This window comes from Trichechus manatus, unplaced genomic scaffold (genome assembly GCF_000243295.1).
Source record: "Trichechus manatus latirostris isolate Lorelei unplaced genomic scaffold, TriManLat1.0 scaffold00048, whole genome shotgun sequence".
NCBI classification, from domain to species: domain Eukaryota; kingdom Metazoa; phylum Chordata; class Mammalia; order Sirenia; family Trichechidae; genus Trichechus; species Trichechus manatus.
Window position 1 is genome coordinate 12,376,577 of NW_004443984.1, and position 21,353 is coordinate 12,397,929.

Consider the following 21,353-nt stretch of genomic DNA (forward strand, 5'->3'; position numbering starts at 1 on the left):
GCTCGAGAGGAGCGCATTCCAGATTCAAAACTGTTAGACTCCAAAGCATAATACAAAAACCCAAATACATATACAGACACATATAAAATATGTGTGTGTGTCCATAGTTTAGCTATCAGCCATTCCTTTATTTGGCTATTTCAGGATTTTTTTTCACAATTGCCATCACGCTGATTCTGACTCATGGTGACCTCACGTGCATCAGAGTAGAACTGTGCTCCAGAGGGTTTTCAGTGGTTGATTTTTTAGAAGTAGATCACCAGGCCTTTCTTCCAAGAAGCCTCTGGATGGACTTGAACCTCCAACCTTTTGGTTAGCGGCCAAGCATGTTAATCATCTGCACCACCAGAAACAGGCAGCATTTGTTAGGACTTGCTCTAGGCTAAGAAAGTGCTTCCCGAACATTCTCACTTAGTTGTCATTACTCATGTCCTCTCATTTCACAGAAGAGGGACCAGAGTGGCCAGCCAACCTGCCTAAACTCATATAGCAAGGCGTGGTGAGCTGCAGCGAGAGCCCCAGGGCCCTGACTCCCAGCTCACTGCTCTCTCAACTTCAGAGGGGAGCTGGCAGCTGGGAGTTCCTTGAACCAGAAAAGCTCCGCTTCTCCTAAACACATGGAACAAGTCTCTAATCCTTGTTATTCATGTAAATAATCTTCCAGCAAAGAAAGCAAGCTCCTGCCTTCCCAAGGGGCCCTGGGGGCTTACGTCTACAGGGTCCGAGCAGCAAGGACAATAACCAATTGACTCTTATTAAGACTCCAGGAACGCTGGTGTGATTGCTGCTTTGAGAAGTGTGCTGCTGTGAGCGGGGTCAACCGCATTAGGAAAATGTAATTAGACTAATAAATTCTGGGCAATCCTTTTTTTTTTTTCTCTTTGCTCTAAGGAGGAGCCACTCCAAGAGCTCATTACCCACACGGAGGCCCCACTGTGGGCTCTGCTGCAAAGGAGGACCGATTCTTAGACTGCCTGAGGCTAACTGGAGACAGGCCCTCTTGGTTCCAGTGGTCAGGCAGCAGGTGGGACTTACTGGCCAAATGTCAGAGGGTCTGGAGAGCAGGGGACCCGTGTCACCACTCCTGCTAAACACCATTGCTGTCCTCCACCCCAGAGAGAGGCCACCTCCGCCTCCTCCCACCCCATCGGCCCCCCTTCGCTCTTGTCATGCAAGATCCTGCATGAACTACTTCTTTGCTGGGTCTGTGTGTCAGAGCCAGGGACTGCCCTAAACCAGTCAATTCTGACTCACTGCAACCCCATGTGGGTCAGAGTAGAACTGTGCTCCAAGGGTTGTTTTTTATTTTTATTTTTATTTTTTTTAGGTTGAACAAATGTCATATCAATTTTTATAGAACTTGAGAGCAAATCAATCTCAAAACTGAAATTTTTAAATATATATATTCACAACCAAAACCCATGTGAAAAACTGATCTAACAAGGTGATAGTGACTTCTGCAATAGTTTATACATTTCTGCAGAGAGTGATACTTCTAATAACGTATTCATTCACCCATCCGTAGGGTCTTCAATGACTGATTTTTCGGAAGAAGATAGCCACGACTTTCTTCTGAGGCACCTCTTGGTGAACTCAAATCTCTAACCTTTCTGTTAGCAGCCTCCCTTCAACTTCTGCTCTCCCCAAAATAGTAAGTGGGATCAGAGATTTATCAGAGGCCCTGTGTGGGGCTTCCAGATCCTGAAAGACCCACTGCTGAAAGTTGGGAAGGGGACAGACTTTAGTACAGGGGTAATCTGATTCAGCGAGCCCTGGTGGTGCAGTGGATAAGTGATACGGCTGCTAACCAAAAGATCAGCAGTACAAATCCACCAGCCGCTCCTTGGAAACCCTATGGGGCAGTTCTACTCTGTCCTCCAGGGTGGCTATGGGCCAGAATCGACTCGACGGCAACGGGTTTTTTTTTTTTTTGGCCAGATACCATGCTAGGCGTTTTACATGTACTGACCCATTTCATTCTCACAACTGCTTTGTCAGGTAGGTAATACACCTCCACTTTACAGATGGGGAAACTGAGGCTTCAGAGAGGTTAAGTGACGTGTTTACCAAGGTCACAAAGGTAGGAAGCAGCCGAGCTGGGATTTCAGCCCAGGTCCAGGAAGACAGCTGTGCCTCTCTGCACTAAGCCGGCAAGTCTAGTCCAGTGTCCAGCTTGACCTCTATCTCCAGGCCTCAGCTCTCCCACCTGTTAAAAAGGGGAAATACTGGTCCCCAACACATTGCTGGGTTGTCTGAAAAGCAAGGAAGAGGGTAAGATGATCTGAGACTTAGAAACGGGGACCATGGCAGAACAAGGACTCCCCCTTGCTACTCTGGCCGGAGCTGCAGGAAACGAGCCGGGACCCCAGTACCTCGGTGTCCTTCCATCCAGCAAGCAAGGCTAGCTGCAGTAGAGTATCACGGGGCATGGGCCTCAGCTGGAACACTTCTAGTAACTCATAACAGCCCAAGGCCGTCTCTTCCAACTTTAGGCACCTCTAGCTGCTAGAAAGGTGCCCTGGTGGCACAGTGGTTAAAGTGCTCAGCTGCTAACAAAAAGGTCAGCAGTTCAAACTCACCATCAACTGTGCAGGAAAAAAGATGTGGCAGTCAGCTTCCTTAAAGGTTGACAGCCTTGGAAACCCTATGGGGGCAGTTTTACTCTATCCTATAGGATCGCTAGAGGGTGGCTATGAGTCAGAATCAACTTGACGGCAATAGGTTTGGTTTTGGTTAGCTGCTAGAAGGAGGCCCTGGGTGGTGCACATGATTAACTCACTTGGCTGCTAACCAAAAGGTTAGAAGTTTGAGTCCACCCAGAGGCTCCTTGGAAGAAAGGCCTAGCAATCTGCTTCCAAAAGATAAGCCATTGAAAACCCGAAGGAGCACAGTTCTGTTCTGACACACATGGGGTCTCCATGAGTCAACGTCAACTCAACAGCAACTGGTTAGCTGCTAGAAGCTTCAGAGCCAAAAATCCATCTCCCTGTCAATTCCTCCCATAGTCCCAGTGGGGTTTCTTGGGGGTAACATAGGACAAATCTCATCTTCCTTCCCCGATAACAGTTACTCCGCACCCTCCCTTCCCCTCCCAGCCACCCCCGCCTGAGTCTTCTCTATTCTGGGCCAAATATTTCAGATGCTTATAGGATGGAAAGAGTAACGATGAAGATAAAGATAATATCAGTGACTAACGTTTAATGAACACGTAACAGGCTTTATTTTATATCAGGAGTCAGCAAACTATGGCCCCTAGGTCAAATCCCGCTTGCTGCCTGCTTTTGTACAGCCCAGGTGGAAAAAATGGTTTTTACATTTTTAAATGATTAGGGTGGAAATCAGAAAATGAAGACTATTTCATGATATGTGAGAAGTATATGAAATTCAAATTCCAGTGTCCATAAATAAACTTTATTGGAAAACAGCCATACCTATTCAGTGACATATTGCCTAAGGGTGCTTTTGAATTACAAAGTCAGAGTTGAGTAGCTGACAAAGACCATATGGCCCACAGAGCCTAAAATGTTTACTATGTGGCCCTTTACAGGAAAAGATTGCCAATTCCTATTCTAAATGCTTTACATGATCATCTCAGTTCTTACAATAACCTATGAGGAGGTTATTACTAGAATCTTCACTTTATAGACAAGGAAGTAGATGCACAGAGATGTTAAGTAAAAAGTCCCACAGCTTCACAGTGGTGAAGCCAGGATTTGAACCCAGGCAATTTGACTCCAATGTCTGTGTCTTACCCATTCCCCTATTTTTCCTGGTCTGAACCCATCTCCCAACCCTGCCTATAGTCCATCTTGACTTCTCTGTGCATGGTGGGAATGATCAGAGGACCTAGTCAGCTCATTGTCCACTATGACCCCTAGATCCTTTTCCAACCCTACTGGCTCTTTTAGGTCTTTCTCAAGCCAACCCTTAAAAGAGCCGATAAATCCACTGCTCCCTGGATACTAAAGAAATTGATCTGCAAGCACCCTCCAGATCAGAGATTGGGGTAGCAGCTACTGAGTTCGATCTAGCCAGGGGTCCCTAAAAATTTACAAGAAAACCTTGCACACGGGCTGCTCGCTGGCTTCAAATAAACCTGCCCCACCCCACCATCTCAAAGAGGTGGAAAGTAGAGATTCCTGGGATTGCTGCCCAGGTTATAAAAATCTCAAGGCCACCCTCCCCACTTATCTCTGAATATGCAAGGAGGGAGAAAAGGTAGCATGCTCTGTTGCCATAGAAACTAGGCTAGGCTAAATCTGCAGCAAGAAGGCTTAGAGATAGACGTTAGAAGATGTAAGTAATCCGGAGTGGTATGGGCACAGGGATTTTTAATCTGTGATTAAACTTTCTCAAAGAAGCTTCGGCCCCATTTATTAACTCTGAGCTTAGATGCACGTTATAAACTACAGACCTCATCGATAAATACAAATCAATATAACTAGAAGGTAAATATCTGATTTTTATGTATATGCATATTAGATGTGACTGTATTGCATCTGGCTGGAAGAAACCCATATAAACCAGCCCAAGGATTGCAAGCTGGTGACCCAAAGGCCAACTTCAGCCCGTGGAGATGTTTTCAAGGATCTATATACAGTCTTTTTTAAAATTTAGAATAAGTTGCTAACATTTAAAATTTGGAATATTTCATCCCACAGTTTTCTTGAAAAGAATCCAAAGATCTGGTGACAGCAGCCCTACACAGCAGCAACGGGCTGGCCCTGAGCAAGGCTGTGCCACTGCCTCCCACATCCCCACTACATGCTCTTCTCTCCCACATCACCTATTCCTGGAGGGTCCCCTATGCACTAGTGTTTGTGGCACTCTTCCCTGAGTACCATCGCCCCCATTTGACTGGTGGAAAAGCTGAGGATCATGGAGGAAGAACTTCTTGCCTAAGATGGCTGAATTCATGCCAGAGCTGGTCTCCCAACGTCCAGGGCAGGACTTGGCTCAGACCTTCTGGAAGGAGAGTCTAAAGGCTGGTTAATATCTGTCAGCTACAAACGTGTCTAAGGTGAAAATTAGATTTTTCTGCTGACTCTATTTTTGCCAGCTTTGTTCCAGCTCTTTGTGGAAGGAAGGGAGGAGGAGATAAAGCTCTGCAGGGACAAGAAGAAAGTCTCCTCGGACCCTCTCCAAGCCTCCTGCACTCCCCCACCCCTGTCTACTCACAGCTGTGCTCAATGCTATCTAGGAATATCTGAGAAGGAATGATGAGGAAAAAGAATTGGGGGCAATAGCCCAGGGAGGTGGGGCAGGAGGATGCCCCCAGACTTCACAGCTGATGATCCTGCAACACAGAAGAGTGAGTCTCAGCCAGGAATGGGTTCAAATCCCTTCTCTGCTACTTCCTCACTGTGTGACCTTAGCCAAGTCACTTAACCTCTCTGAGCCCCTGGGTCATCCTCTGTGTAGCAGGGGTAACAGCAGCATATATCTGATGCGGTTGCTGTGAAGGTTAGATGAGGCTACAACAAAGCACTTCGGAGTGTCAGGCACATAGTAGGTGGTCAACAAAAGCAGTGTATTACTTCTAGAACTCTGCTGCCACCCATCGTTGCTCCATCCCAGCCAGACACAAGTTCAAACTCCTCAAGCTGGTGGTCAATTATGCCTTCAGCCTGCAGCTCCAGCCTCACCTCCCCCTTCCCACTCGTGAGCCATCAGCTGGCCTCCTCACTCCTATTCAGCCCACAGACTCGTCCCAGCATCATAGCTCCAGTCTCAGTGACTTCGCCTATGCAGCGAGCATTGCCCAGAACACCATCTCCATGCCACCCGCTCCTGTTCAAAGAGAAGCCAGACCCATCATTTCTATAACCTGCCCCAAACCCGAGTACACGCTCCACTCTGAACTGAGGTCATTCATTGCCTCGGAGGACTTTGGTCCTGGGCTATAGCATTCTGTATGTTGGTCCCCTCTGTCTTCCAGGTGCTGAAAGTCCAAAACACAGTTCGCACGGCTTTGAAACACCCCTTTAGGAGACACTACGTGTTTTGTAGCCACTGTGGACGCATTTCTTCTTCTTTTGATGTCAGCACCTCCAAATTCCTTTCCAGGAGTGATCCTCCCCACTGAGACTCAGCCTTGGCAGCACTGTTGATCACAGGGCCCCAAGCCCCACCATGACCAAAGCCCTGCCAGGGTTTGGAATCCGAGTCCAAGAAGATCTGTAAAAGCTGGCTGGGGGCCACCCATTCTGGCAGGGTCCTGAAGGCTTGGAGCAGATCTTGCTACCAAGACCCCCAGAGCTACCATTTTCCTGTCCTTTCCAACCCATCCCCTTCGCCAGACTTCAGATTCCAAGAGCTTCCTTCTGATCAATTCCTTTTCTGCTGAAGTTGGTGAGAGTCAATTTCTGTTGCTTGCAAAAAAAGAGCCCCGATTCCAAACCCCACATAACATACACTCACAATCGCACCCCAGAACTGAACCCACGGGCACTCGATCCCATCTGAGGGACGTGTGGTCACCAGTTCTGCATAGCCAGAGAGGCTGTGGCCACATGCTTTCAGGAAGAGCCAGTCTGCCAACTGCTAAAGTGAATGCAGCTCAATTCCTCCCATGTCAGCAGTTACGGAATCTAAGTGGGCCGAGAAGCCACACAAGAATGTTGCCTTTTGTCTGAAACAAATGCATAAAGGTAGCAATGAACTGTAATTGAGCAGATTACATATAAAGCAGTATTTTTGCAGATACCAAAAATAAAAATTGAGTTCCTAAGTAGGATAAACACAGCATACACAATTCTTTATTCAATACCCACAGAGCAGAGGACTTATTACGTGCGAGACACTGACCGACAGGTTGGCCCAGTGGGCGCAAAAGAGTAGTACCTGAGGACCATGGGCACAGAGGAAGTCTAACCTCCCATGGAGGATGCAGAGAAGGCCTTGGCCAAGAAGGAAGGATGCAGAGAGGCAGCCAGACGAGGTCATGCGGAGGCAAGAGGAGGGATTTCTAAGAAGAAGCTCCTTAAAAAACCAAACCAAACCAGATGCTGTTGAGCAGACTCTGACTCATGGCAACCCCATCTGTGTCACAGTAGAATGACTCCATAGGGATTTCAATGGCTGATCGTTCAGAAACAGATTGCCAGGCCTTTCTTCCAAGGCACCTCTGTGTGAACTCAAACCACCAACCTTTGGTTAGCAGCCAAGCACTTAACCATTTATGCCACCCAGGGACTCCTACAGGTTCCTCAGAAGCACCTTGGCCCAAGATGCCAGCACCATCCCTCCCCCATACACTGCACCAAGCCCACCCTGGTCCCCCTGCTTCAGCCTCACCTCCTACAACTTCCTCAACACAGTGGAAATCAGATCACACGACCCCTGCACTCAAACTGCTCTTACCACTTTGACGTCACCTCCAGCCATCCTTCTTGCTGGTCCTCAAGCATGCCCTGCACAGTCCCACCACAGGGCCTTTGCACATGCTGTTTCTACTGCCTGGAATCTCTTCCTCACGATGCTCTCATGGCTTGCCTCTCACTCCTCTCAGGCCTCTGTTTAACCTGCCCCGACCACTCTTGCTAAAGTCACCCCCTCCCATTACTCTGCACCCCCTTACCTTTCATTTTTCTTTGTAGCACCCCAACTCTGAAACTGCATTATTTGTCTGCATGTTGTTTGTCTCCCCCAACTAGAATGGAAGCTCCGTGGGAATGGGAACTTTATCTGGTATGTTCAGGGCTGAATCCCCAGCACCTAGAACAATGCTTGGCACATAATTATCAGTTGCCATAGAGTCGACTGCAACTCATGGTGATCCCATGCATGTCAGAGTAGAACTGTGCACCACAGAATTTTTCAGGGGCTGATGTTTCAGAAGTAGATCACCGGGTCCTTCTTCCAAGACACTTCTGAGTGGATCTGAACCTCCAACTTTTAGGTTAGTACCTTTTGCGACTCCTAGGGACTCTCAGCACACAATAGGTACCCTTAAAGGATGACTGAATGAATGAATGAACAAATGAACTCCACAAAGAAAAAACACTGTGCATTCCAAGAATGCTGACTTTCTGAACAATCAGTGAGGCAAGGTGGTTAAAAGCTTGACCTTTGGAGCCTGGCTGCCTGGGTTCAAATCCCAGCTTTTCACAATCTGGCTCCCTGTCTTCAGGTAAGCGTCGCCTCTCTGGGCTCAGGTTCCTCATCTGTAAAATGGGGATAATAACAGCCCCTACCACAGTGGGCTGCTAGGAGGATTAAATGCATTAACACATGCAGGCTGATGAGGATGGGCCCTGGCCTGCCACTAGCGCCCACGGGCACGACGTTTGTTTTTATTCTTGCTATTCTACAGCGAACTATAGGCCAGTGGTAGAAACATCAGGAGTCTTCTTTAACGGAACCCCGAGCAGAAGGGGCATGAGACAGAGAGAACATGTGACACAGGTGGAGGAGACCCAGGTTCAAGCCAGACCATACCGTGCAATTTCAAATGCACAACTTCTCTGACCCAAGTCCCCTCGCCCAAATAATTCAGGGCCAAGCACCAATCCCAGGCTCAGGGGGCTGCCATGAGGCTCCAAACTGGACCAGGGATATGAACACAACTTTGGGGGAACAGGGGGGAAGGATCACTCACACCCATGAGTCATTATTACATTTGCAGAGTGGCCACAAAGTCACGCTGACACCAAGTTCGAGAACCCAGAGTTCAGAGGTGACGCCCCCACACATGCCACCCAGCTCCAGGCTCTCTTTGGAGACACCGGCAATGATTTCTAAGCCTCAATTAAAAAGGCAGGGAGTGTCACCACTTCATACGTTTCTGTCACAATATCACCCAAGAGCTGAGAGTTATACAGGGGAAATTACAGTAATTATTCCTCGAAGGGTTGGCTGTGTGAACTTTGGCTGATCTGTAACCTGAGGTGAGATTTAACTCCCTGGGAGTTGGGGGAGGTCTCCAGGGGAACCTCCGCCTCACATCAGGAACCCAGGGAAACAAGGCCAAGGTCAGAGTTAATAGACTCGCAACTCTGGCTGAGCAAGCTGGCAGGGAAGCCTAGTGGTTAAAAACACAGCTATCAGGTAAGACCAGCTTGCTGTGCCCTCCCTGTACCTCCCGTGAGCAAGATGCTGTCCTCAGAGACCTTACGTTTCAGTGGAGTAGAGAAGATCATGGACCAGTCAACAAACAAACAAGACACTTATACGTTTATAGCTGAATTAGACATGAGGGCTTGGTGGTTCAGTGGTACAGTTCTCGCCTTCCTGGAAAGAGACCTAGATACGATTCCCGGCCAATGCCCCTCATGTGCAGCCACCACCTGTCTGTCCATGGAGAGTTTCGTGTTGCTGTGATGCTGAACAAGTTTCAGCAGAGCTTCTAGACTAGGATGGACTAGGAAGAAAGGCCTGGAGATCTACTTCCAAAAATCAACCAATGAAAACCCTTTGAATTACAATGGTTCGATCTGCAATCAATCATGGGGATAGCACAGGACTGGGAAGTGTTTTGTTCCATTGTGCATGAGGTCGCCATGAGTCAGGAGCTAACTCCACAGCAGCTAACAAGGAATTATATATGCCATGGAGGAATTAAGCAGGATAATAGCCCTGTGACAGGGCCAGGGCTCAGGGCAGACCCCACTGAAGAGGCGAGATCTGAGTTGAAACCTAAAGGTGATGAGGACAGGCTTGGGTACATAAACTCACTTTCTTGGGTCTCAGTGTCCTTGTCTGTCAAGTGGGTATAATTATCATGCCTACTGCATAAAGTTAAGGAGCCCTGATGGCGCAGCGGTTAAGCATTCAGCTGCTAACTCAAAGGTCAGCAGTTAGACTCCGCCAGTTGCTCTGCGGGAGAAAGATGTGGCAGTCTGCATCCGTAAAGATTACAGCCTTGGAAACCCTATGGGACAGTTTTACTTTGCACTGTAGGGTTGCTATGAGTCAGGATTGACTCGACCGGCAACGGGTTTGGGTTTGGTTTGACTGCATAAGGTTATTGTGAGGGCTTGATGAGTTAACATATACAAAGCACTTAGCACAGGATCTGGTGGATAGTTAGCACTCAAGCAGTGGTTGTGGTTTGGAGGTGATGGGGATAGCAGGGGGGGAGGGTCAAAACTGCTGGCCAGCTAGTTGATTCCGACTCATAATGACCCTGTAGAACTGCCCACAGGGTCTCCCAGGCTGTATCTTTACAGGAGCAGACTGCCACATCTTTCTCCCATGAGAGGCTTGTGGGGTCGAACCTCCAACTTTTCGGTTAGCTGCCCAGGGCTTAACCACCGGGGCTCCTAGCTGCCTCACAAAGTTAACTTCAACAATGCTGGAGCCCCTCCGCCATGCCACGCACTTTCCTAGGCACCGGGACACTGCAGGAACTAAAGCAGATACGAGTCCCTGCCCTGGTGGAGTTTGCACTCTAGCGCACATGACAGCCATCTTCCCCCAGGACCGTGCCCACGGTGATCAGGGCCAGACGGGGCCACACATTCATGCCCTCTGCAGAGCCAGGGTGGGCTCACTGTTTGACTCACTGCTCCTTTTTGCAGAAGGAAGCACCTAGCTCCTCCACGCAGCCCCACCTCACCACTGACTCTGAATCCCAACAGCACCTCTTTACCTTCCCTCTGGCTGAAGTCCCGCAACTGCTGCCCAGTTGCCCAGAGACTTGTGCGTTCCTGGTCCCTGCATCAGGATCTCAGCTGTGATCCCCTGCGGAGCTTGGGACAACATACAGATGCCCAGGCCCCACCTGGGTGACTGCTTCTGCAGGTGTGAGGAAGGCCAGGACTCATTTAGACCCAGTTATTCTGATGCTTAGAAACCACAGACAAACCCACTTGTCCATCACACTCAACTACAAGCTCGCTCACAGCAGAAATCACACCCCTCCACCCCAGGCGCCCAGTACCTAGCAACAGGGCCTGGCACGCAGCAGGTACTCAGCTGAACGTCAGCACTCATCAGAGGGGGTGGAAAAATATTAAACCAGATTAAAGCCCACTCCTGTCTGCCTCCCCCACCCCCACAAGGCTGCCAGTGGTCCATTGTGCTGCCACCAAGCAAGATACAATTCGTGCTCTTCTCTGTACCTGGAATTAAATAGAAGTTAGGGGAGGAACACACAACTTAGGGATAGAAACGCCTGTTCTGAGCCTCAGTTTCCTCATCCCTAGTACGGGAACACTGAACTCCATCCTGCCTAAGGTTTGTAGGATTTAGATTCTCAGAGGTGACAGCCCCTCAGAGACCATCCGGTTCAACCCCTCACACCTGAGAAGTGTCCCCTCTGTCCCATCTGAACAACAGCCATCAGCACTTCCTTGAATACGCCCAGCAAGGGGATGCTCACCACCTCCCTAGAAAAGCCATCACACAGTTAGGCAGCTGGTCTAATTGCTAGAAAGTTCTCACTTCTGAAGTCAACAGTTGACCTATGTGTAACTTATCCATTTGGCCCTTTAACTACAGGAATAAAGCAGTTCCTGTTTCCCTGACTGAAGAGGCGGTCACAGGAAACCTGCTGATGGACATGGAAAGATGGCCTCATGAGGCAGGCTCCATGGGCACTGACCTGGGTTCAAAGCCCAGCATCACCACTCACAGTGGTGCGACCCTGGGGAAGTGTCCCCTCCAAGGTTGAGCTTCCTTGTCTGTAAAATGGGAGAAATGACAAGAGACGAGTTGATGCATTTGAATTGTGGTGTTGGCAAAGAATACCGAAGAAGAGAAAACAATATTTCCAGAAGAACAAACAAATCAGTCTCAAAAGAGATACAACCAGAATACTCCTTAGAAGCAAAGATGGTGAAACTTCAGTTCGCTTATTTTGGACACTGCCATGGATTGAATTATGTCTCCCCAAAAAATGTGTGTATCACTTTGGCTGGGCTATGATTCCTGGTATTGTGCGATTTTCCTATGTGTTGTAAATCCTGCCTCTATGATGTTAATGAGGGAGGATGGGCAGCAGTCGTATTAGTAAGGCAGGACTCAATCTGCAAGATTGGATTGTGTCTTGAGGCAATCTCTTGAGATATAAAAGAGAGAAGTGAGCAGAGAGACAGGGGGACCTCATACCACCAAGAAAGCAGTGCCAGGAGCAAAGCGCATCCTTTGGACCCGAGGTTCCTGCGCGGAGAAGATCCTAGTCCGGGGAAAGATTGATGAGAAGGCCGACAGAGAGAGAAAGCCTTCCCACGGAGCTGATGCCCAGAATTGGGACTTTTAGCCTACTTTACTGTGAGGAAATAAACTTCTCTTTGTTAAAGCCATCCACGTGTGGTATTTCTGTTGTAGCAGCACTAGGTGACTAGGACAGACACGTCATCAGGAAAGACCAATTGCTAGGAGAGGACATCACCTTTGGAGAAGTAGAGGGCCATCAGAAATGAGGGAAACCCTCAATGAAATGAATTGACACGATAGCTGAGACAATGGCCTCAAACACACCAGCGATGATGGAGAGAGCAGGACCAGGCAAGTTTAGTTATACATAAGGTCACCAGGAGTCGGAGCTGATGCAACAGCAACTACCAACAACGTTGCTATTATCATGGAAGGCTGTTGTGAGTATTGAATAAAATAAGGCATGCCAAATGCATAGCATAGTGTCAGAGGTGTGTTAAGAGCACCAGGAATTTCACTATATGGAGCACAGGCAGCAAGAGGACAGGGGCAGGAAGTAGGCAGATCGCAGGCCTTGGAAGTTCAGGTAGAAAGGGTGGATTTGTCCTTAGAACAGCACAGAGGTCCTCTCTCCACTTCTCTTGTGACAGGCTGGAGGAGCAGGTTGGTAGGACAAACCACAAACAAGTGACCATTTCCTAGAACAGACCAGCACTCAGCAGTCCTGGTGCCCAAGCACTCATGCCACCAACACTGCAGACCCAGTCCCTGCAAGGTGGCTTTTCCCAGGTGGATTTTGACATTGGGCATCTACCTGGCCCCTACCACCTGGACACGGGGCATAGGGTCAAGTGCCACCTTGGGCTGCTGGGCATGGGCACGGAGGGCAAGCAGAAAGGCCATGGCTCTCTCCACGGGAGGCTAAGTAGAGAGACGAGAAATGGAGATGATGCAGTCTATTAAGACATCAGTTTCTGCACGATCTCCACCAGGGAGCCAGGCAGGCGGGCAGGGTTGGAGGAAGAAGGACCTCGAGACGAGGGGAATTTTTTTAAAGACATATTCAGCTATTAAAACCCAGGGTCTCAGGCCACACGGGGCCTGCATACCAAGTGGAGCTGGGGGATCGTTGGCAGCAAATAGGCAAGACAGAGAGAAGGGGGCTGGACCAGTATACATGGGCAGGTTCTGTGGAGGGGGCCGAGGCAGAGTTCTGGACCCCCAGGCCATTGGACCCCAGGCCACCGGACCACAGCACCCCCAGGCGTACCCAGGGCTGGGACCTGCCTATCTAAGCCTTGTAAGGAAGCATCCCTTTGCTCTCAGGGAGAGACCAACACTCCTGTCCACACCTATCAGAGCCTTTGAGGACACAACATGCTAAGAGGAAAAACGGTCGCCATCAAGTCGACTCCATGTGTCAGAGGAGAACTGTGCTCCACAGGGTTTTCAATGGCAGATTTTTTGGAAGCAGATCGCCAGGCCTTTCTTCCAACGTGCCTCTAAGTGGACTCGAACCTCCAAACTTTTGGCTACCAGCCATGTGCTTAACCATTTGCACCACCCAGGGACTCCTGCTAAGAGGAAGGAAACTCCCAATTTTCAGCCTGACTTCAATACCAGCCCCCTAGCCTGGCCCCAGATTCTCATTCAACCAAGCTTTCCTGAGAGCCAACTATGTGCCAGGCACCAGGCTAAAGGGTATCTCATCCTCAGCCAATTAACATTTGGGGCCGACTATTTCTTTGTTAGGTCCCTGGGTGGTACAAACAGTTTACACCCAACTACTAACGTAAAGGAGCCCTGGTGGTACAGTGGCTTAGAGCTCGGCTGCTAAACAAAAGGTTGGCAGTTCGAATCCAGCAGTTGCTCCTTGGAAACCCTATTAGGCAGTTCTACTCTGTCCTATAGGGTTGCTATGAGTCAGAATCAACTCAGTGGCAATGGGTTTGGTTTCGTTTTTTGTTTTGTTTTTTTTTTTTCACTAACCTAAAGGTTGGCAGTTCAAACCCACCAGCAAGGCCATGGAAGAAAGGCCTGGTGATCTGTTTCCACAGATTACAGCATAGAATCTAAGCTCTGTGGTCCGGCATCCAAGGCTATATGACTCAGCTCCTCCATGTCGCTGCTCACCATCCCCCACCCACAGTTTACACCCCAGCAACAGCAAATTACAGGTCTTTCCTGACTCAGGGGATGCTCTGGCCTCCTGGCCTTTGCCTGGCCCATCCTTCTTTCAACCTCCTTCTCTGCCTGGTTTCTATTTGAGTTTAAAGAGTCCACATGATGTAACCTCCTCCAGGAAGCCTTCCCTGCTTACCCCTCATCCCCAGGTTGGTAGCACACTGTCTGTGCTCCCACGGCCCCCATATCTAACACCATCATAGCACAGACATAAGCATTTTGAGGGCGGGACCATGCCCTGGTCGCCTGCATGCCCGGTACAGTCTTTGCCCTCAGCAAACTTGCGACAGAACGAGTGTTCTCAGTTTCCTGCTGAAAGGGTCCCCATTCTTTCCTTTGGCTGAGAAGGGAAATCTAGAGTTGAATATGACACTATTAAACTACAAAGCCTATGTGGACAGAGTACCACATCTCAGGGAAAGACAGAGGAACGTTCCGGAAGGAGGAGCACAGGTCCACACCCAAGGCCAGCCCCCTGGGCCAGGACCTGGACTATACCTGCCCACCAAGGGGTGGAGCCAACCAGAGGGGTCTGCACCCATTGATGGCCGGGCTTCCACGAGCTCTGCCTCCAGCTTCCCGAGTCCCCCTCTGTTCAACTCAGCAGGCCTTTGTGTCTATCCTTTGCTATTTTGGCTGGGGCACATTATCAAAATGAACGATTATCATGATAGAAAGCACTAGATCAATTGTTTTCTTTCATTTAGCCCTCATGACAACCCTGTGAGATTACCATCCCCATTTAGCCTCAGAAAACTGAGGCTCAGGCTGACCAGCCTAAGCTTGTCATCTGGTAAAGCGCAGTACTCCATCTCCAACCCAGGTTTCCTGAGGGCAGAAACCCCCTCTCTCTCCCACCCTATGCCCTCCCCCACAGGGGGAGGAGCACCAGGGAGCACCCACACAAGAGCAAAGGGTCTAGCTAATGACCTATTCAGACCAGCCCAGGAGCAGCACTGACAAAGCCCCCATCTTTAGAAATGTTGAAACCCAGGCAGAAATGAAACCATCCATAAGGTGGGAGCACATCCCAAGGCAAAAACCCCACTGTCCAGACCCTACAGTGTCGGGGACCCACAGGTACCAAGGCTTCTCCCTGATGCCCCCATCGCAGGCCCTGTCAGCCCTTCATAGGAGCGTGGGGCAGTGGAGGTTAACTGGCAGAATTTTAGCCTTCCAGGAGGGAGACCCGTGTTCATTTCCTGGCCAATGCACCTCATGCGCAGACACCACCTGTCTGTCAGTGGAGGCTTGCGTGTTGCTAGGATGCTGGACAGGTCTCAACGGAGCTTCCAGACTAAGACAGACTAGGAAGAAAGGCCTGGTGATCCACTTCTGAAAAGCAGCCAATGAAAACCCTATGGATCACAATGGTTCGATTAGCAATCCATCATGGGGATAGAGCAGAACCAAGCAGTGTCTCCTTCCACTGCGCATGGGGTCACCATGAGTCAGGGTGACTCAATGGCAGCTGACAACAATAATAATCAACAATAACAATGCCAAAACCCAAACCAAGCCCATTGCTGTGGAGTCGATTCCAACTCATAGTGATCCTATAGGACAGCGTAGAACTCTCCCATAGGGTTTCCAAGGCTATAATCTTTACGGAAGCAGACTGCCATGTTTTTCTCCTGTGGAGTGACTGGTGGGTTCAAACTGCTGACCTTCTGGTTAGCAGCCAAGTGCTTTAACCACTGTGCCACCAGGGTTCCTATAACAACAACAGGGAAGGAAAACTCCAGAGACTCAGCTCACTCCAGCCTCCAAAACCTTCCCCTCCCCATAGGTCTCCATCCACCAACACATCAGCTAGAAACAGTGAGAAGTGCTGCTCCCCCCTCTTTTCTCCTAGCCTGACCCTAAAAGAGGAATAATGAATAAGAGACCTGCTCCTGGTCAGGGATTTCCCTCCCTCTTTCTCTCACACACAGAGGGGCAGATTAACCAATTGGCAAGGCAAGCACGGTGCGTGCCAGATCATCTGTAAGGAACAATTACACATTTTTTCACCACATCAAAGATTCTGCTTCTAGGTATGGTTGGCATCTGTCTCTCTCCCAACCCCACAGCACCTTCCTACAGAATCAAAGCCTCTTTCCAAATTTACATTGCCTGACAGGGGCAGATGACCTAGTAAGCAAGGTAAGCACGGGCTTACTTGTGCTTACTTCGTTATCTGTAGTGAACAATTTCACGTTTTTTCACCACATCCCATGTGAAATTGTTCGCTACAGACTAGGAAGTAAGCACAAGTAAGCCCGTGCTTACCTTGCTCACTGTCAGGATTCTAAATTTGAAAGGAGGCTTTGATTCTGTAGGAAGGTATTTTGGGGTTGGAAAAGAGACAGATGCCAGCCATACCTAGAAGCAGAATCTTTGATGTAGCGAAAAAGGTGAAATTGTTCGCTACAGATGATCTGGTAAGCAAGATAAACACCGTGCTTACCTTGCCTATTGGATAATCCACCCCGATCCTCCTTTAATTGTTGCCCAGACCCTACACAGCAGGCTTTATCCTCCCCACTGACACAGGAAAACTGAGTCTCCATGAGGTCAGGTGACCTGCCAGGTCGCAGCCAGGAGCAGAGCAGGGAGCTTCGTATGGGTCGATTCTCCCCTCCACAGCCGCCTTCAGCCCAAAGGATCAAGTCGTCCAGGGAACCACAGGCTTGGGAGACGCTGAGGGAGAAGATGTCCCCGTGGGCACCAGGCCAGAACAGGCTTAGCTATCCTGCAACTCCACTGCCAACGCCCACAGCTCCAATGAGCAGTTTCTATTGGCCATTGCAATTTCCCCTGCCAGCTGTGAGAGATCATTCAGCAATTTAAAACTAATTGCCATAGGCGTTATTTCCCATAGATATGCTGCTGATGCCTAGCAGAGAGAAAGGGACCCATGGCAAGATTTACCTGCATGGAGGAGAGCCAGAGCCGAAGGAAGACTGACCTTGTGTCTCCTGGCCACAGCTATGGGCTTTTCAACAGCTGACCTCTAAGGGTTAAAAAGTGTGGGCCTGTGAGCAGGTGGTTTTAAAGAGTCCAACAGGAGGGGTAGTTTAGGCTTAATGGGGAGGTTAGGGGGGGACAGGGAGTGACAGACAGTGGCTGTCCATCCTTTCCTGGTGGGACAGTGAAAACACTCCTGGCCTAGCACCAAACCCATTGCCAGTGAGTTGTCTCTGACTCAGGGCATCCCCATGTGTAAAAGGGCAGAACTGCTCCGTAGGGTTTTCTTGGCTATCATCTTTACAGAAGCAGATTGCCAGGCCTTTCTTCTGCAGCATCACTGGATGCATCTGAACCACTAATCTTCTGGTTAATAGCCAAGTTCAAGCCACCTGTGCCATCCAGGGACCTCAGCAGTCAGGAGACTGCTGTGAATTAGTTGTGGGACCTCAGAATTTCAGGGCTTGGACTCTGTGAACCACTCTCTCTGGGGTGGGGTGATCCATCTCTGCCCTAAGTCCTGGGGACTCAGTGATGTTTGACTCAAGACGATCCTTTCCAGCAAGGACCACCTCACCAGCTTTCCCCAGCCACCAGGAGTCCAAGTTTCCCCACATACACCTGTCCCCCACCCACCCACTCAAAGTGTGGTCTAACAGCACCTCAAGTAGGGTGAGAGTAAAAGGCTAGACTTCTAAAGCCATGGCCCCCCAAGAAGGCCAGAGCATCTGGGACCCAGGGGACCTGAGATGAGCCCCTCAGCCTCACAAACCTTCCTGTTTCCCAGATGGGGAGGGGCCCACCACTTGGCCTCCCTCCCCAGATGCTGGGAGGTTAAAATAAGTTCAGACTAGAGCAAAGGAATACATTAACAGCAGAAAAAGGCTGGACTCACATTCCCCAAAATCTTCCCTACTGGTGTTCCTTTGGGGATAGGCACTTGGTAATTACTTCTCCCATTTTAAAGATGAAGCTATAGAGGCCCAAGGAGCCCCTGGGTGGCACAAATGGTTTGCTCTTGGCTATTATCCTAAAGGTTGGTGGTTTGAACCTACACAGCAGTGCTGTGGAAGAAAGGCTTGGTGATCTGCTTCCATAAAGATTACAGCCAAGAAAAGCCTACGGAGTAGTTCCACTCTGTAACACATGGGGTTGCCGTGAGTTGGAATCAACTCGACGGTAACCAGTTTGGGTTTGTTGCTTTTTAATACAGACCCAGCAAGGTTACTTGGACTGGTAACATAGCTTTGACAGCAAAAACAAAGCTCAGAGTGACTATTGCCTCAATACAGCAGCCTGACTCAGTCCCCAGGAGAAGAAAAGCAAGGAAACAGAAACATGCGTTTATTAAGCACTTATAGTGTGCCAAGATCTAGGATCTTGCTAAATGCCACAATGACCCCAGGTTCTAACACAGCAACACTTCTTCTTTCCTCCCTCTGCAGTGAGGGATTCACCCCATCAGCCCAGCCACCTTCTGGGCCCAGACAAGGATGGGGATCTGGCTCATTCCAATAAGGACATCTGCAACCTTATTTAAAAGTCACTATTGCACGTAATTAGAGGCACTTACCCCCTCAGATCCATTCTTCTCCCCAGATCGTTTTTATAGTCAGTAATAACTCTTGTAAATTCCTCAACAGATGGAAATTTTATTTGACTAATCATGGCCGTTTGACTTGCTAGGATGCAGCGGCTTGGGGCTGGGGCTGGCAGAGTGCCAGCCAAGGTGATCGTCAGGGGGCCGGGCAAAGAGCCCAGAACTCAAGGCCACCTTGAGGGTCTGTTCCTCAGAGGGAAGACAAGAAAGCATCAGAAAGCACCTGGTGCCGGGCAGAGATGGGCAGTCATACCCACCTGCTGGGCTGGAGCTGCTTCTGGGCAGGGCACTGAAACCCTTTCTCAACCCTCTGGTTCTCAGTCCTTGGACATATAATGATGTATGCAAGGGAGAAGCTGGGACATCCTAAGTACATAATAATACCAGGCGTGTTGGTCGCCAGCCACTGTGCACCTTCTCCATGCCAGTCCCATCCTTGGGCCCTAAGTGCATTATCCCATTCAGTCCTGGTGACAATCTATGGATGCATGTGGACATTCGCATTTCACAAATTAGGACATAGTGACAGAGCAAAGTCACATGCCGGGATTCACTAGGCTGAGCTGCTGCACTCATCTGAGCTAGTGAAAGTTGGTATCTCCCCCTCCTACTCACACAATGCGAGTGATCCTTCTAAGACCCACGTCTAATTCCATTATTGCCATAAAAAACAGACCCACAGGACTTCCAGTAACTCCAGAGCACCCTCCAGACAAAGCTAAAACCCTTTAGCCTGGCCTTCCACAAAGTGGTCTCATTGAAGGTATTTATCCATGAGATATGAAAACATATTACACAAAATGCTCATCCATTCAAGAATGTTCATAGCAGATTATTCACAATAGTTTAAAATTAGAAATATCAAATGAGAATGGATAAACAAACTGTGGTATAAACACACAATGTGTATCAGCTGGTGTCGAGTCAGGAGAGGGAAACCACACAGTCATTTGAATAGACGGATTTTCATACAAAGATTAAGTATAATAGGAGATTGAATTAACAAGGGATTGGCTAGAAAGAAGTAAAAAGAATTCTAATAATATAGGTATAGCAGATATAAGGAGCAGTCACTACCCCTAGAGCTGAGACAGACCCCCCCAGAAAAGAGTTCCCTGCCTCCAAGGCTGAGAAAGAGGCCTCAGGAAGAGGGACCCCAACATCAGGGCTAAAGTAGAACCCCTAAGGAAGAGTCTCCCACCCTGAGCTAAGACAGAACCTCTAAGGAAGAACACCCCCCAAGAGGTGAGGGAGAAGCTCAGAAGGAGCACCCTCCACCCCAGGGCTGATATAGAAAAAGCCCCTCACCACCGTGGGAATAAGCAGAGCCCCAAGGAAGAGCTCCCACACACAAACCATTCAGGGCCAAGATCTAGGCCTTATTAAACAGGGTATGGCCATGGCTCACTACACGGCAAAAAAGTTGGTCTGGTTCCACACCAGTGGAACTTGCTAGAAAGCCATCCTGTGGAACTTACCAGAAACGAGCCCTGTAGGATGCCAGAAAAACTTCTCACAGAAGGCGTCTCACCAGAGGCACTTGGCTACAAAACTGCCTAAAAAGAGGTGCTGGGGGAAGCTGCTGGCCACTGGGTGCTGCTGACCACTGTGCACTGCAAGAGCCAGGCACTGGAGAAGCTGCACTTGCTGCAGGAGCCTCCCATGCGAGCACACTGGAATCAGGAAGTAGAACCTCTTCCTGTTGCAATGTCTCTCCAGCGCCCTCTACTGACAAAGCTTAACATGCCAGGTGGCCAAGGAAAAAAAATTTAAAGGGCCCAGATCCATTTTTCACCAAGCAGGCAAAAAGGATGGATTTGGAGCTGAGAGGCAATAATCAATAACCACCAAGTCCACTCCTTTGATCACTCAGCTTCCATACAAACACTGCTAGGCATATTTTAACTTCTGAACAACTTCTGAACAATATTTATTATTTATCAAATCAAGTCAGAGTTCCATGGAATATTCGGTTACATAAATTATAAAGTTAACTTCCAAAAACTTGCAGATAAAATACAAATGGGAAAGAGAGAGAAAAAAGAAAATGGTTACTTTGGGCTGACAGTTCATTCAGGTACTGAGGAAATAATCTCAGGGTGGGTCCATAGAGCAACTGGGCCTACTGTAAATCGGACCGCAGATAAGACTCCATCTATCACCTGACCATGATAAGCCCCCGTTTGACCAATGGGTCAGAGCAGCATTTTAGGTCTCCGGAAATTAGTGTCAATTCAGAGCTGGTGTACAGTAATGCCAGAACTGTCTGGGCACCTGTCTTAGTCATCTAGTGCTGCTACAACAGAAACACCACAAGTGGATGGTTTTAAGGAAGAGAAGTTTACTTCCTCATAGTCAAAGTAGGCTAAAAGTCCAAATTCAGGGCGTCAGCTCAAGGGGAAGGCTTTTTCTCTCTGTCGGCCTATTTCTCTTCAGTGTTACCCCAGACTAGGAGCTTCTCGGCACAGGGACCCCAGTCCAAAGGACGTGCTCTGCTCCCGGTACTGCTTTCTTGATGGTA